This window comes from Papio anubis, chromosome 13 (assembly GCF_008728515.1).
Source record: "Papio anubis isolate 15944 chromosome 13, Panubis1.0, whole genome shotgun sequence".
Lineage (NCBI taxonomy): Eukaryota > Metazoa > Chordata > Mammalia > Primates > Cercopithecidae > Papio > Papio anubis.
Window position 1 is genome coordinate 38,780,643 of NC_044988.1, and position 15,911 is coordinate 38,796,553.

Below are 15,911 nucleotides of genomic sequence, written 5' to 3' on the forward strand. Positions count from 1 at the left end.
AGACATAGGCATGGGCAAAGACTTCATGTCTAAAACACCAAAAAGCAACGGCAGCAAAAGCAAAATTGACAAATGGGATCTCATTAAACTAGCATTTCTGCACAGCAAAAGAAACTACCATCAGAGTGAACAGGCAACCTACAGAATGGGGAGAAAATTTTGGCAATCTACTCATCTGACAAAGGGCTAATATCCAGAACCTACAAAGAACTCCAAACAAATTTTACAAGAAAAACAAACAACCCCATCAAAAGTGGGCAAAGGATATGAATAGACATTTCTCAAAAGAAGACATTCATACAGCCAACAGACATGAAAAATGCTCATCATCACTGGCCATCAGAGAAATGCAAATCAAAACTACAATGAGATACCATCTCACACCAGCTAGAATGGCAATCATTAAAAAGTCAGGAAACAACAGGTGCTGGAGAGGATGTGAGAAATAGGAACACTTTTACACTGCTGGGTGGATTGTAAACTAGTTCAACCATTATGGAAAACAGTATGGCGATTCCTCATGATCTAGAACTAGATGCACCATATGACCCAGCCATCCCATTACTGTGATATACCCAAAGGATTATAAATTATGCTGCTATAAACATATGCACACGATGTTTATTGCAAGCACTATTCACACAGCAAAGACTTGGAATCAACTAAATGTCCATCAGTGACAGATTGGATTAAGAAATGTGGCACATATACACCATGGAATACTATGCAGCCATCAAAAGGATGAGTTTGTGTCCTCGTAGGACATGATGCAGCTGGAATCCATCATTCTGTAGCAAACTATCACAAGAACAGAAAACCAAACACCCATGTTCTCACTCATAGGTGGAACTGAACAATGAGATCACTTGGACTCGGAAGGGAACATCACACACCGGGCCTACTGCGAGTGGGAGGGGAGGGATTGCATTGGGAGTTATACCGATGTAAATGATGAGTTGATGGTGCAGCACACCAACAAGGCACAAGTATACATATAAAAATAAACCTGCACGTTATGCACATGTACCCTACAACTTACAGTATAATAATAATAAATAAATTAAAAAAAAAAAAAAAAAAAGAAAGTAGACCATTTTGAGCGTAGATAGGTATCTTGTAGATTTTTTTCCTATTTCATGCTTTTTTATCTAGTGACATTTGTTAAGTGAACAATAGCTGATTGTTAAAAAATAATTTTTATTACCTGCTTTGCCGGACAAGTAAGTGGTACTGCAGGTTATTTGGTAAAAATTAGGAGAGAATTATTTCAAAGTCTAAAATAAAATTGTCAAAATATGTCTTTGGAAACATGGCTCTAGATTTCAGAATTACCCAAATATACTAGTGCCGATTTTCCCAAGGACAATTTGAATAGTTTGGGCGGGTTTTACGCTGCTGTAACAAACAAAAAAACAAAATAAAATGCAACTCAGTTGCTTAAGAAAACAGAATTCATCTGTTGTTTAGAAAAGTTAGCTGTGAAACTGAGAGAATCTTCACTGCAACTGTCCTCCATCAGGTGACTCAATGATTAGGATGATTCAGTCTTGTGGCTCTGCTGTCTCAAATGTATGCCTCCTCTATAATCTCCTTTGCAGAGGAAGAGAAACACTGAAAATGCACATAGAGACTTTTTACCTCCTCTGCACAGAAGTGATATACTTTACTTCCATTTTCCCTTGGCCAGAAGTAATCCTATGACCCCACCTAACTGCAAGGTGGACGGAAAATATGATTTCCTATATGATCACTAAAGAAAGAAACCCAGATATTTATGCACACTAATAGTATCTCTCTAGAAATAGTATGATTTCTAATAGCCTATCCCAGCAAGCTAAAGGGAATTAATAAAAGGCTTAAAGCAAATGCTCATAATTTTAAATAACATTTCTTAAAAATAATAAATAAAAGCACATAATTATACAGGAAACATAAAATTAAGGTCCTTGAAGTCGGGGTCATGTCATATCCTTTTTATATTACCCAATCCCTATCAGATGGTTTGTGAGAGAACGAACATATTAATAAATTCATGAGAGTATGATTCCTTCCTTTGGTCAGTGAACACATGATTTATGTTCATATCATGTCAATTTACATCAGGATAGCATACTAGCAGTAATAACAACTTTAATAACTGTGTATAACGTTAAAATGTGCAAAGCATTTTGATATACTATATGCTTAACAAGTCAAAACTGTGAGATTGGTATATACGTTTGGTTTGTTCTCTATAATTTAAATACATAACATAACAACCTTGAAAAACGTAACATCATTTTAACACAAAACATTTAATTTTTGAGGGGAGAGTAGTTCAAAACATTGGAATATTTTGGCACATATAAAAGAAATATACTTTTTAAACTCTCTAGATGGAAATAGCATTCAATTCTTGGAAAATATAATACTACATTTGAATTAATTTGTATTATTTGAAATATATTGTATGACTAATGCTAAGCACATGAATTTAATTTGCAAGTTACCTGTAATATTGTTTAAAAAAATCAGGACAGCCAAACTTGCATAAAATTGGCATTAGAAAACTGAGAACACTAATGAGGAAATGAAATAGTCATTAATCATCATTGTGTGACTGCAGAAGGATTAAGTGGGTTTCTATAGATTTTGCTTCACTTATTAATGACATGGTTTTACATATATAAAAGATATAAAAGACATGTATACATATATCTAACACTGGGGCATGGGCTGTGACAATTTATTTTCCCTTGGATTTAAAGTAATCATCTCTGAAGTTTTCTCAATAACTACGTAAGTACAAAAGATAAAATCTCATTTTAACCACCTATATATAAACTTTCTTAAGGGCTCCAGATCAGGGTTATTACTCAAATATATGCAGAATTGGGTTTTATTAAAAACTTACTAGTGCAATAGCATCTCAATATAGTCTTTGGAGTCCAAGAGACAGACTGAAATCTCAGCATCTTGATTCATTGTGAGACTGTAGATGAACTAATTAAGCCCTCTGACCATTAGTCTCATCTCTAAAATGATATCAAAATGCCCTTTACAAAGTGAGATTAGAAGCATGAAATGAGAATACACAGATAATGCACCTAGCATTGCACCTACCAAACGGTGAAAGCTTGACAATTCAAATTCTCTTTGAGTGTACATCATGGTGCATGTTATTATTTTGACCTCTTAAAAGGTCCAACATCCAGGTGCAGAAAATAAAATACATGAATTGGAACAAATCGCCACAATCACACACACAGATACAAAATTCAATGATTCGTAAACATTAAACACATTACCTTATTTAAGTGAAAAAAAAATGCTGCAATAAGATTTTCTGTAAATATTTTACCTGCTATGTGGAAAGTGTCAGTTCTTTATTTTGAAGTAAATTTTTAGTGCTGGTATTTAGTTTCAGAGTAAATTTTTTTTAGCTTGAGAATTATATCATAATTTAATGGAGTATATTTTAATGTATTTAATTTGGAATCTAAATTTGCATATTATAATTTGTATTTCAATACTACTCTGGTTTGAATTTTACATTTATTTTCTTTTCTCTCAAATGGCACTCAGTTTTGTAGAGTGTACCATGATAATTCAGGATGTTTTAGAGATTTTATTAACAATCCTTTAAGTTCACAGCATTGTTTTCTTTGAAAATGATAATTAGAAGCAAACAATTATAGAAATGAAAATTTAAGGTTATTTTTTAAGCAAAGGTGAAATCCTAAATAGGTTAGTTAATTGAAAATATTGAGGAACTACTAAACATAGAGCAATGTGTTAGGTATGCTGCAGTAAAGAGAACAAGATGACATTGTTTCCTCATTTAACAAACTTGCAGAATTGCTGAGTAGAAAATATGTACACAACACAAGAACCTTAGAACATATGACAGTGCAAGGTAAAGGGCTATACTTTGTGATCTTAAAAACAAAGAGTTCAAGGAGAGGGGGAATCAAGGTACAATATTTAAAACAATGAAGACTTCCAGGAGAAAGTGGGACTTGAATTTGGCCTTGAGGAATGAATAGGAAATGGGGATCTGAGCAGATACACTGATCATGCTGTTCACAGAAGCAGAAATAGTGACGGTGGGGTTTGTGAAGGGAGAAAACAGAACAACCTTCTTAGCTTTGAGATTTCTGGGATGTACTGAAGAAAGATTGCTTTTGGATAAGTGTGGCAATACTTAATTGTATAACTTGTATACCAAACTGGGGGAAGAAAGCTCAAAATTTTCCCGGACTGGTCACATTAAAAAACAAATAGATAAACAGGAGAATACATGTTGTTTTAGAATCTATCACCTGGTAGTATATAAAGAATGGATTTGAAATAAGATATATTAGAAGATAGAAACCACCCAAAAGATCATTTTGGCCATCCAGAATTGGAAATTCATACTGACAACTTAAATGAAAAATGATGGAATTTAGACAAAAGGACAATTACAGGAGGAGGGTCCAGATCCAACTTTTGCAACTAAGGAAAGCTTTAGGATGGAAAAAGTATACAGGGCCTCTAGGATTTGTTATGATGGAAATGGGGAGGCAAAATTTCTACTACCTAAAAGACCCCAGTTCCTCAATAAATGCTTAAGCAAAGCTTTCCATTTGCAGAAAGTGCTAAGGGAGATGGGAGGCTAACCCTCATCCTCATTTTGAGGCTAAATATTGGCTAATATTTTGATGAATACTTTTAAAAATCATTAAGGCAGCCAGGGACCATGGTGTGACTCTGTTGTCTCAGCGATTCTGGAGGCCAAGGTAGGAGGATTGCTTAACCCAGGAGGCCACCATGGGCAACACAGTGAAACCTTGTTTCAAAAAAAAAAATTACTAAGAAAAAATATAATTTCAAGTTTTTTTTGTTCATATTTATGGTTAAACATGAAGGACTGAATTCATCATTGTGAATAGATATTTCTTTGTTTGGCAGAAATTTCTAGGTACAACTCTCCAAAGGTAATGCAAAATTCTACTCAGGCCTAGTAAAAGCCTGCACAATGAAGGGCTAAACTAGTCTCTCAGTAAACAAGCTTGCCTTCACTGTGGGCTGGTTAAAGTTACAACAGAATATTTTCATGTCAGCTTATTCTTCACATATCTTGCAGGGCTCAAATATGAGGAATAAGACAGAGAGAAACATGTCAAAATGTATTCTTCTAGGAGAGATGCAGACCCCTATGGTACATGGTGCACTGATGATGGAGAGAAACAAAGTACACATCTCTGTGGGAAAGGCACCATTCAGTAGCTTTCTTAGTGATGAGATCTGATATAAAATTTTAAGTTTTCTGTTTGTGTGAAATAATTCTGTTTAACCTCAAGTCTTCAGTACTGTTTGTTCAACATGACAGCTTACTATCAAATGTGGTACTGTTTGGTGGGAAGTGTGAACTTGAAGGATGAAACTGGCATGGAAATGAAATGATTATAAGATATTGAGAAATTCTGAAAGCATTTGGTTTCAGAAAGATAATGAACAACAGCAAGGAGATACTGGACCTTCAACGCTCTCCCAGTCCAATCCAGCAATACCCAGTTATTACTAAATAATGGAGTACAAGACTGTATTCCTTCAGTCCATCAGGCCGGAATCTCATTCTTGGTTCAGTATTATAGAAAGGGTCACTGAATCAGGCGAGTTGGGATATCCAGTCTACACAGGTATCTAAGCTAGAGATTTCTTCATAGTATTAAGTGAGATAAAATGTTTTATAATCTTGTATACACTCAGAACATAGTAGGATCCTAGTGTATGAATTGGACAGTGAGCAATATTTCAATAATATTTGAAGAAAAAAAGACTGGGTGCATTTGAACATGAATACAAAGCTGCTGTTTGGAAAAATACACGACGTCACAGAAAACCTCCTATCTCAACCAATTCAGCTTTATCATCCCTATAATGCATGTCCCAGGAAAATGCTGTAAGAATTTTAAGAGTTTCCATGTGGAAAAGATCAGTGCCTTCAATGTATTTCTAACTTTATAACATGTAAATTATACTATCAGCATTGCACTACTGAAAACCTTTAAACACCCAATTTTTGTGTCAGCTCATCTTTGGTTTTTATCTTGCTTCTGCGTTTGATCTATTTTTAAAGAAAAATTTTCAGACTGATACTTTCCATATTTTACCTGCATAATCCTCCATCCTGTATCACAAACTCTTTCCGTGGGGATTTTAGTTTCCTTAAGAAACAAATGTTCCCTCTGTTTGGAATGTTCTCCTAACTCATGAAGTTGAATCTCCAAGAAGTATCTGGACTTACGAGATTGTCTTATATGGGTTAAGATGTAATTGATCTTTTCTAACTGGCCTTATGAGATTCAAACTCAGAAGATGGAAAGGAGGGGAGAATTATTTTAAGGATTAAGTCTGACACAGAAATAAAAACATACTCCAAAGAACAGTGACAAACAAAATAAAAATATCAGAAGGTTGAGAGTCCCAAAGAAAAAACTATCTTACCAGATTTTTGAAGTTACCAGACGATCCAGGAGTCCAAGCCTGATAAAAAGCAAAACAGACAAAAAACAGAAAACAAGAGTTTTTGTTTTAGAAAAATGGACAATAAAATGTTATAATTCTACAACATTATTCTATTTACAAGTACTGCCAACTGAATAAATACTTTAGGACATAATTTCTGTAGACAAAAATGTGTCTTTCACTTAAACTGAAGTGTTTAACCTTATATTGTGCCATTGAAACAAGCAATAAAAGGTAATGTTCTGGCTCCAGAAAATATTTTTTTCCAATTATTTAGGTGACTATAATTTGGTTAATTCTCTAAGTTCTCAAAGAAGGGAGATTATTATTAAACGCACACAAAATTCTCCAATAATTAGTACATGCATTTGATGATTTTATGGGAGAAGCAGACCAAAGTTTCATTTTAAAAAACTTTTCCCATTTTTCAGGTTTTTGCTGGCTATGACAATAATTACTTTTGGCTTTGATTTAGTTTTGAAAAGTAAAGCCATGAAAGATATTATAATGACAAAAATGAAAGCTTTTTAATTTTTAAATGATAGTAAAATGCAGCCTCTATTTTTTAAAGGTGTTTGAAGTTCAAATGAAAGGCAATATCTGAACAGCACAAATTCCCAAGAGGAGACCCAGCACCTGCCATGGGATGCAAAGGTTTTATAAATATTGTCTTGTGTAAAGGCAATGGCAAACATTGTGAGGCCTTTTGCAAATATGCCTGCCTGCTTGTGTTTGAGCAGAAATATTGAACTTCTAGCCATTATTATTATAAAATAAAGGAGATTATTCTTTAAACATTTGATGGTAGCCTTTTCTTTTTGCCTTGGGAATCAAGTTTGAAATTACACATTGTATGAGTAGTAAAACACATGTCTTTCTTTGAAAGAGAATGGAGAACACAGTAAGTGTGAAAAGGAGTTGACACTATTGTGTGCGGTTTTATATGTGCATATGAATATGTATCTGCATCTTATTGTCAGAAAATTTAAATTAGGTGATTTCTGTTGGGCCAGAATAATCTCTATAATGCTAGACTACTAATTGGTAACAAATCGCCCAGAAGAAAGTTATTAATATTCCTTCTCTAGCGTCCAAAATCATTTGAGAAGATCAATGCTTCACTTTTGAAGAGCAAGTAATAGATCTTGTCGTATTATTTAGAGAGCTTACTGAATCCTCTAGCCTGGCTTCAAAGGTGTAAAATAGATGATCTCTTAGAAACTTCTGTCCATGGATCTTAGTTCTATTAATGACCTTAGAAAATAATCTGATAAATTCTTTTATTTTCATATTTTAAGTTATTTCTTTGTGGTGAGATATAATCCACAAAAGATTTGCAAAAATACAAATGCGTACAACTCAATAAATTATCACAAAGTCAATGCTCATGTAATTATTATTACAAGATAAAGAACTTGAAGATAACCACTACACAGAAGCCTGTGGCTTGTTCTGTCACACTGGGTAAGTTTGTAGGTATACACAAAGATGCATGCACAGAGATGTGTAGTCATGCTACATTAATGTCTCATGTTCATCACAACTTTGCAAGGCATTTGAATGCACATTACCAGGGAGGGACAACACGTTGAACATATCATATATGTCATTGGATATATCATACACTGTAATCTCAGTAAACTATTAATTACATGTGTTTGTCAAAGTATCTGGATTTTTTTGTCCAGCCTATGGTTTTAAGTTTTAAACTTTAGTTGGAATCATGTACTACATCTCTCTGTGTTTAGTTTCTTTCCTTAATATCTTTTTTGTGAGATTCATTCATCTGGTTGCTCATAACTGCAGTTAGTTTTCATTACTCTATAGTATTCCATTGGATAAATATTCCACAATTTACATACTCATTCCACTACTGGCAGCTATGTGGATTGTTTCCACTTTGGGATTATTATGAATTACCCTACCATAAGCATCCTTTGTTAAGAGTGAGATTAGTAGGTCAGAAAATACACCTATGTTCTACCTATTATTAGCCAAAAATTTAAATAGTGTTACGAGAATTGCCATTGTTGCACGTTTCCCAGAAAATATTTCTTTTCTGCTTAATTTTAGCCATCAGTGTACTATTTAGTGGAATATTTCCGTACTTTTCATTTACATTGCCTTCATTACAAATTTTAGTGCATTTTCATGTTTATTAGTCATACATATGTAATCATTTGAGAAGGTTCTTATGTTATTTTTACCCATTTTATATGGGTGGTCTTTCCTTATCAATTCACAGAAGTGCTTTATGTATTCTAGATGTGAGTCCTTTGTTGGTTATATATTGTGAAAATCTGTTTCCTATTTCATGGCTTCCTCTTTTACTCGCTTATTGTTTCTTATGTTGAACACCTATTGTTAATTTTAATGCAGTCCTATTGAATCTTTACTTATGCATGCCATTTATTACATAAAATAATCATATATATGCTTCTGTATTTGCTTCTAAAAATCTTTTTATATTATGATTTCTTTGCCTTTCACATCTAATCCAAAAGTCTACCTGAAATTTATATTTTGAGCTGGGGTAAAGTTTCATTATTTTTCCAAATTGGTCCAGCAAAATTTATTAAAAATACGACATTTTCAAATTGCTCTACAATATTAGTCATGAATTCAGTACCCATACATCCTTGGCTCTGTTTCTAGACACTTGTATGTTCCACTGAACAATTTGTCTATATTGTACTGTCTTACACAATATACCTAATAGCATTCTTTGATAGCTGGTAGAGTAGATTTTTCTACTCTTTCCTTCAATATAAGTGTGTTGACTTCTTATTATATTGACATAATTTACATAAAGTTTACTATTTTAAAATATACAATTCATTGTTTTTTCAGTATATTCAGTTTGTGCAAAGATAACTACTAATTCTAGAATGTTTCTAACACCTCAAAAGAAAGGTGTTAGCACCTATATGGTACCTATTAGTAGCCAATATCTGATTCTCTTGTATCTTCTTCCCCTGATAACTCCTACTCTATTATCTGGCTCTCTGGATTTGCCTATTCTGTACTTCATATAAATAAAATCACACAGCATGTGACCTTTTGTGTCTGGCTTAATTTAAAATATTTTTAAAGTCCATTTATACTGTAGCACATAATAGGACTTGATTCCTTTTGTTGCTAAAAAATATTTCATTGAATGGATATACCACATATTGGTTATCTATTCACTAGCTGAAGGACATTTAGGTTTTCATTTTTTTGCTATTATGAATAACAAAGCTATGAACATTCCTGTATGTGTTTTCTTGTGTGAACATTTGTTTACAGTCCTCTTGGGTATATACTTAGGAATTTCAGGGTCATCTGGTAATTCTAGGTTTGATGAATGGCCAAACTGTTTTCCACAGCAACTGCATCATTTCACATTCCCACTAGCAATGCATAAGGTTTATAATTTCTCCACATCCTTGCCAACACTTATTTTCTATTTTATTAAAAAAATCATAGCTATACGGTGGAGTGTGATGGATCTCACTGTAGTTTTAATTTTTGTCTCCCTAATGCCTAATGTTGAACATTCTTTTTTTCATATAGTTATTGCCCATTTGTTTATCTCCTTTGGAGAAATATGTATTAAAATTCTTCACTCACTTTTTTTTTTTTTTTGAGATGGAATCTCTCTCTGTCGCCCAGGTTAGAAGGCAGTGGCACTATCTTGGCTCACTGCAACCTCTGCCTCCTGGGTTCAAGTAATTCTCCTGTCCCAACCTCCTGGTGGGAATTCAGGCACATGCCACCATGCCTAATTTTTGTATTTTTAGTAGAGACGGGGTTTCACCATGTTGGCCAGGCTGGTCTCGAACTCCTGACCTCAAGTGATCTGCCTGCCTCAGCCTCCCAAAGTGCTGAGATTACAGGCGTGAGCCACTGCACCCTACCTCTTTGCTCACTTTTTAATTGGGCTGTTTTTTTTATTGTTGAGTTCTAAGTGATCTCAATATTTTATTAGATATATGATTTGCAAGTATTTCCTCCCATTTTGTGTTGCCTTTCACTCTATGGTATTATTTAATTTATCCCAATAATGTAGAATTTTCTACATATAGCTTTACATCTTTCAGTAGGTACATTTTTATTTGATATTTTTATGTTATCAGATGTGGTATTTTTATATTTATTACTTGTATATAGAAATGCATTTGATTTTCTATTGATCATTTAGGGAGGGACCTCAATAAAAAATCATGTATTAAAATAAATAATCTGGTACATTCCTTTCAATTTACTATCTACAGTCATACAATAATAGTTTTATCTAGTCCATTCAAATCCTTTAACTTTACTAAAAAGGCATGCATGTATGTATGCATTAATTCATGTGTATATACATATATATATTTTGCATTTCGTGCATTTAACAAGAACACCAACATAACACTGAATAGAAGTGGTGATACTGGGCATCCTTGTCTTTATTTCAAAAGGAACCACCGCTACTAAGTGTGATATTTGTTGTAAGTGTTTGCTAGATATTTTTATACCATAATAAGAAAGCACACTTCTATTAGAATGTTAATCATAAAGGGTTTTTCTGTTGTCCATTACATTACTTAAATAGTTATATAATTACTTTGAGTGTCTTTTTCTTGCTCTTCTCATCTTTAAGTTGTATTTTTCTAGAAATTTTATTCAAAATTCCATGTTTTTAGAAAAGTAATTTCTAACATCCTCTCAACATCCTTTTAATATCATCAGGGTTTATAGTGATTTAACTGACATTAGCTTTTCTTGAATCCTCTATTTTTTTACTTGTCAAGTTGCATCACTATTACTTTCATCAGTTTATTTTAAAAAACCAAATGTGGTTTTGTTGATCCTCTCTGTTGTATGCAGTATAATATATAATATTTTCCATTATATTACCTTCTGATATTTATTATTTATCTTCTTTCGTATTTGAGATAAATGTGCTGTTTTCTTCCTAACTTGTTGAGATACTTATATTGTTTTTCTGCCTTTTTCATATATATATGTATATATTTATGTGTATATATATAAAAATTACAGGTTTCACTTGCAATATTGGTTTTCACATTGAAACAGCATTTTAATTTGTATTCATTTCTAAATATTTTCAAGTTGAGTTTTTAAGAAATTCCAAAAATACAAATTTCTATGTTTTAAATTTCCTAATATCTGAAAATTTTCTAGCTCAAATTAATCTCAAATTAATTTGTACACAAAGTACTTACTCTATATGATATCAATCCTCTGAACGTATTGAAACTTGCTTTAGGATTCAGCATCTGGTCATTTTTCATGTATGCTCTGCATGTACTTAAAATTATATTGTATAATTACATAAATAAATTACCTTAAATGTGTTGATCTTGTGGTCTGTTCAAATATTAGAAGATGCATGTTATCATATCCCACCATGATTTGGCATTTTTTCCCTGTAAGCTCCATCATTTTTCCTCGTTATGTATATTAGCCGTTAAGAAATATATAAACATTTGAAATTTTCATAGTCTTTTGTTCAGTATACTATTATGAAGTTGTTCTATTTTATCTCTAAAACCACTTTTTTTTTTGTTGTTTTTTGTTTTTGTTTTTTGTTTTTGTTCTTTTGGAGACGGAGTCTGGCTCTGTTGCTCAGACTGGAGTGCAGTGGTGGGATTTCGGCTCACTGCAAGCTCCGCCTCCTGGGTTCACGCCATTCTCCTGCCTCAGCCTCCTGAGTAGCTGGGGCTACAGGCGCCCGCCACCTCGCCCGGCTAATTTCTTTCTGTATGTTTAGTAGAGACGGGGTTTCACCGTTTTAGCCAGGATGGTCTCGATCTGACCTCGTGATCCGCCCGCCTTGGCCGCCCAAAGTGCTGGGATTACAGGCTTGAGCCACCGCGCCCAACCTCTAAAACCACTTTTATTTATTTCTAAGTCGGTTTTGTTTGAAATTAATAGACCTGTATCAGTATTTTCACTTTTTCTTCTCAATACAAGAGTAAATAATTTTAGTGGAAAGTATTACATGTTAAATTCTTGCACTGTAAATTCACTAGTGGAAGCTACCAGCTCTTCGAAGGAAAGTCAACGAATGCTTTGACTGGAGTGAATAGATATTCTAAATGAGAAAATAGCATATGAAACAACATAGATGGTAGTATATTCTGTGTGGCTGGAGTCTGAGATTCATGGTGGAAATAGATATAACCAACACTGGAAACTGGAATTTGAGACCAGATTTGAAAGACTTGATAATGGAAAGACTTTGGTAGTTGGCAATTTGAAGATAAGGCAAATAAGGTGTGGGTCAACTGGGTGATGATGACCTTTACTAAAACAAAGCAATATGAAGAAGTGGAAGAGGAATATAAAGTAAAATTTAAATGTATTGAGTTTGAAGACGCTATAGCTTTTTCTGGGTACATAGTTCTGAAATCTGGACATGTAGATCTGTGGCTCAGGAGAATGTTACAAAGTGGAGGTACAGATTTGGAATTAGTACTTTAGTGATAGAAGAAACATGGGATAGAAGAAGGACACAAAATTAATGACCAATAATAGATACACAGGCAATAAATGAAATTTAAGAAATAGATTTTTTTAAAGCAGTAGTATAACTTTTTTTTATGAACTTTACAAATTAACAACAAAAATCCAGAAATGTTTGAGTTTTTTTTTTTTTTTTATGATTATACTTGTAAATTCTGGGGTACATGTGCAGAACATGCAGGTTTGTTACATAGGTATACACATGCCATGGTGGTTTGCTGCACCCATCAACCCATTATCTACATTAGGTATTTCTCCTAATGCTATCCCTCCCGTAGCCTCCCAGTCCCCAACAGGCCCCAGTGTGTGATGTTCCCCTCCCTGTATCCATGTGTTCTCATTGTTCAATTCCCACCTATGAGTGATAACATGCAGTGTCTGGTTTTCTTTTCCTCTGTTTGCTGAGAATGATGATTTCCAGCTTCATCCACGTCCCTGCAAAGGACATGAACTCATTCTTTTTTATGGCTGCATAGTATTCCATGGTGTCTGTGTACCATATTTTCTTCATCCAGTCTGTCATTGATGGACATTTGGGTTGGTTCCAAGTCTTTGCTATTGCGAACAGTGCTGCAGTAAACATACATGTGCATGTTTCTTTATAGTGGAATGATTTATAATTCTTTGGGTATATACCCAGTAATGCGATTGGTGGGTCAAATGGTATTTCCGGTTCTAGATCTTTGATGAATCGCCACACTGTATTCCACAATGGTTGAACTAATTTACACTCCCACCAACAGTGTAGAAACATTCCTATTCCTCCACATTCTCTCCAGCATCTGTTGTTTCCTGAGTTGTTAATGATTGCCATTCTAACAAGTGTGAAATGGTATCTCATTGTGGTTTTGATTTTCATTTCTCTAACGACCAGTGATGATGAGCTTCTTCCGTACATTTGTTGGCTGCATAAATGTCTTCTTTTGAGAAGTGTCTGTTCAAATTAAATTAGTAAAATTGGCTGAGAAACTTAAGAAAGAGATGTGCAAGGAAGGAGCATGAATGATGGGGACCAAGAACAAGATTGTCAACAATGTGGAATGTTCTTCAGTGAGCATTTTTCAAGAGCATGTAAAAACAAATGTGTCCTTCACTTTTACCTTTAGTAGATAAATGTATGCAGAATACTCAAATTAGAAGCATCATGCATTCAGTGATAAATGGTAATTTATAGAAATATAATTGTAATTACATGTATGATTTTCTTTTTTGTAATTTTGATGAAGAAAGGAAGAAAAGGGCATTATTCATACCTTTTGAGAATGAGATATGGGTTAAGGAAAGGTAGTTCTTGTTTAGGAACATGTTATGCTAAAACTTTGAGGTCATCAGAGAGTCTGAGCCATATTCTTTGTCAACCTTTAAAAAAAAACATGGTATGTTCCTTTTTTCATCTCAAATATGTAACAACTAGACTTTTATACCTAGACCTTAGTGTTTCCACTTAGATACACCTGTTATAAATATCAACTCTTTCCTTCCTCCTACTAGCTTCTTTTGACCAAGATGTGTAATTCAAATGACATATCTGTGGGATCATATTCATCTACTTTTGCTAAAATCGCAAGGTTTTGTTTTGTTGTTATACATACTCATTATACTGGCATACAGAGACCTAAAATCAATTCTACTGTTACTATCTTTCTTTAGTTTCTTCCTTTCTAATAATTAATAGGCATGATTGTACTTCTATGTCATACCAATTTCTCCAAATGATGTGTATTTTTACTTTCTTATTTATATAATTTATCTTGTCCTTTCAGTTATGCTTTTTGGGATACTCGGTTCCCACATACCCTTACTTTCTCTCTACATCCCCTTGCAATGGCTCTTGATCCATAGGCTCTCAAACAGTGTTTAAAAAATAAATATGTGTGGATAATAAAAATTCATTCATAAATAAAACGATTTTATATAAATGTTAAATCACAAGCCAAACACATATTCCAGATCCTTTGGAGGGAGGCAGCCATGTTATGAGTCCAAGAGGACTGGAACCAAAATGTCACAGTTTGTGTTCTGACTTTACTGATTTTTAGTTGCAGTAATTTGGATAATTTGCCTAACCTTCAGTTTTCTTATCTATAAACAGAAGATCCTTTTTTTTTTTTTTTTTGAGACGAGTCTCCCTCTGTCGCCCAGGCTGGAGTGCAGTGGCCGGATCTCAGCTCACTGCAAGCTCTGCCTCCCAGGTTTACACCATTCTCCTGCCTCAGCCTCCTGAGTAGCTGGGACTACAGGCGCCCGCCACCTCGCCTGGCTAATTTTTTGTATTTTTTAGTTTCACCGTGTTAGCCAGGATGGTCTCGATCTCCTGACCTCGTGATCCGCCCGTCTTGGCCTCCCAAAGTGCTGGGATTACAGACTTGAGCCACCGCGCCCAGATAAACAGAAGGTCTTAATGCCTAGCTCTAATTACCCAACTCAGTAATGTTATAAGGATTAAATAAGTTATTCCTATGAAGGCACCTAGGTCAGTGCTTGAACTCAAGTGAGGCCTCAATATTAGATAATTCTGGACTTAATGGACCATCTGACCTCCCTAAGAGCCCATTTCTCTGGCACCATAAACCATGACCTATTTCTTGACACTACCTGTTCACAATCCACACCCTCTTCCTTTTCCAAAGGAATGACCTGTAACTGTCATGATAAGACAGAAGAAGAAATGAAAACACTCCTTTGAAACCCCATACTCCAAGTCTTACTGCTTTGTACCAAAAACTTTAGTCACTATACACACACACACACACACACACACACACACACACACAGACAATTTATACTGACTGTATAAATTTCCCTCCAAAAAATTAAGAGTGGGTTTGATGATTTCTATTGGACTCTCAATAAGGTCTTGAATTTTTATCCAAGAAGAAAATATGCAGGCTAATTGATCAAAT

General features: G+C 34.2%; 1 protein-coding gene across 44 annotated transcripts in view; it reads right to left on the reverse strand.

Annotated features, from left to right (window-relative positions):
• The window catches only part of PTPRD (protein tyrosine phosphatase receptor type D), a 2,329,646-nt gene that overhangs the window by 1,418,128 nt on the left and 895,607 nt on the right, over positions 1 to 15,911 (reverse strand). For all 44 annotated transcript variants that reach the window (XM_017949398.3, XM_017949394.3, XM_017949399.3 and 41 more), the window contains one exon: positions 6,472 to 6,510. The gene's annotated coding sequence lies outside the window, so the exon portion shown is untranslated. The remainder of the gene's footprint in view (positions 1 to 6,471; positions 6,511 to 15,911) is intronic.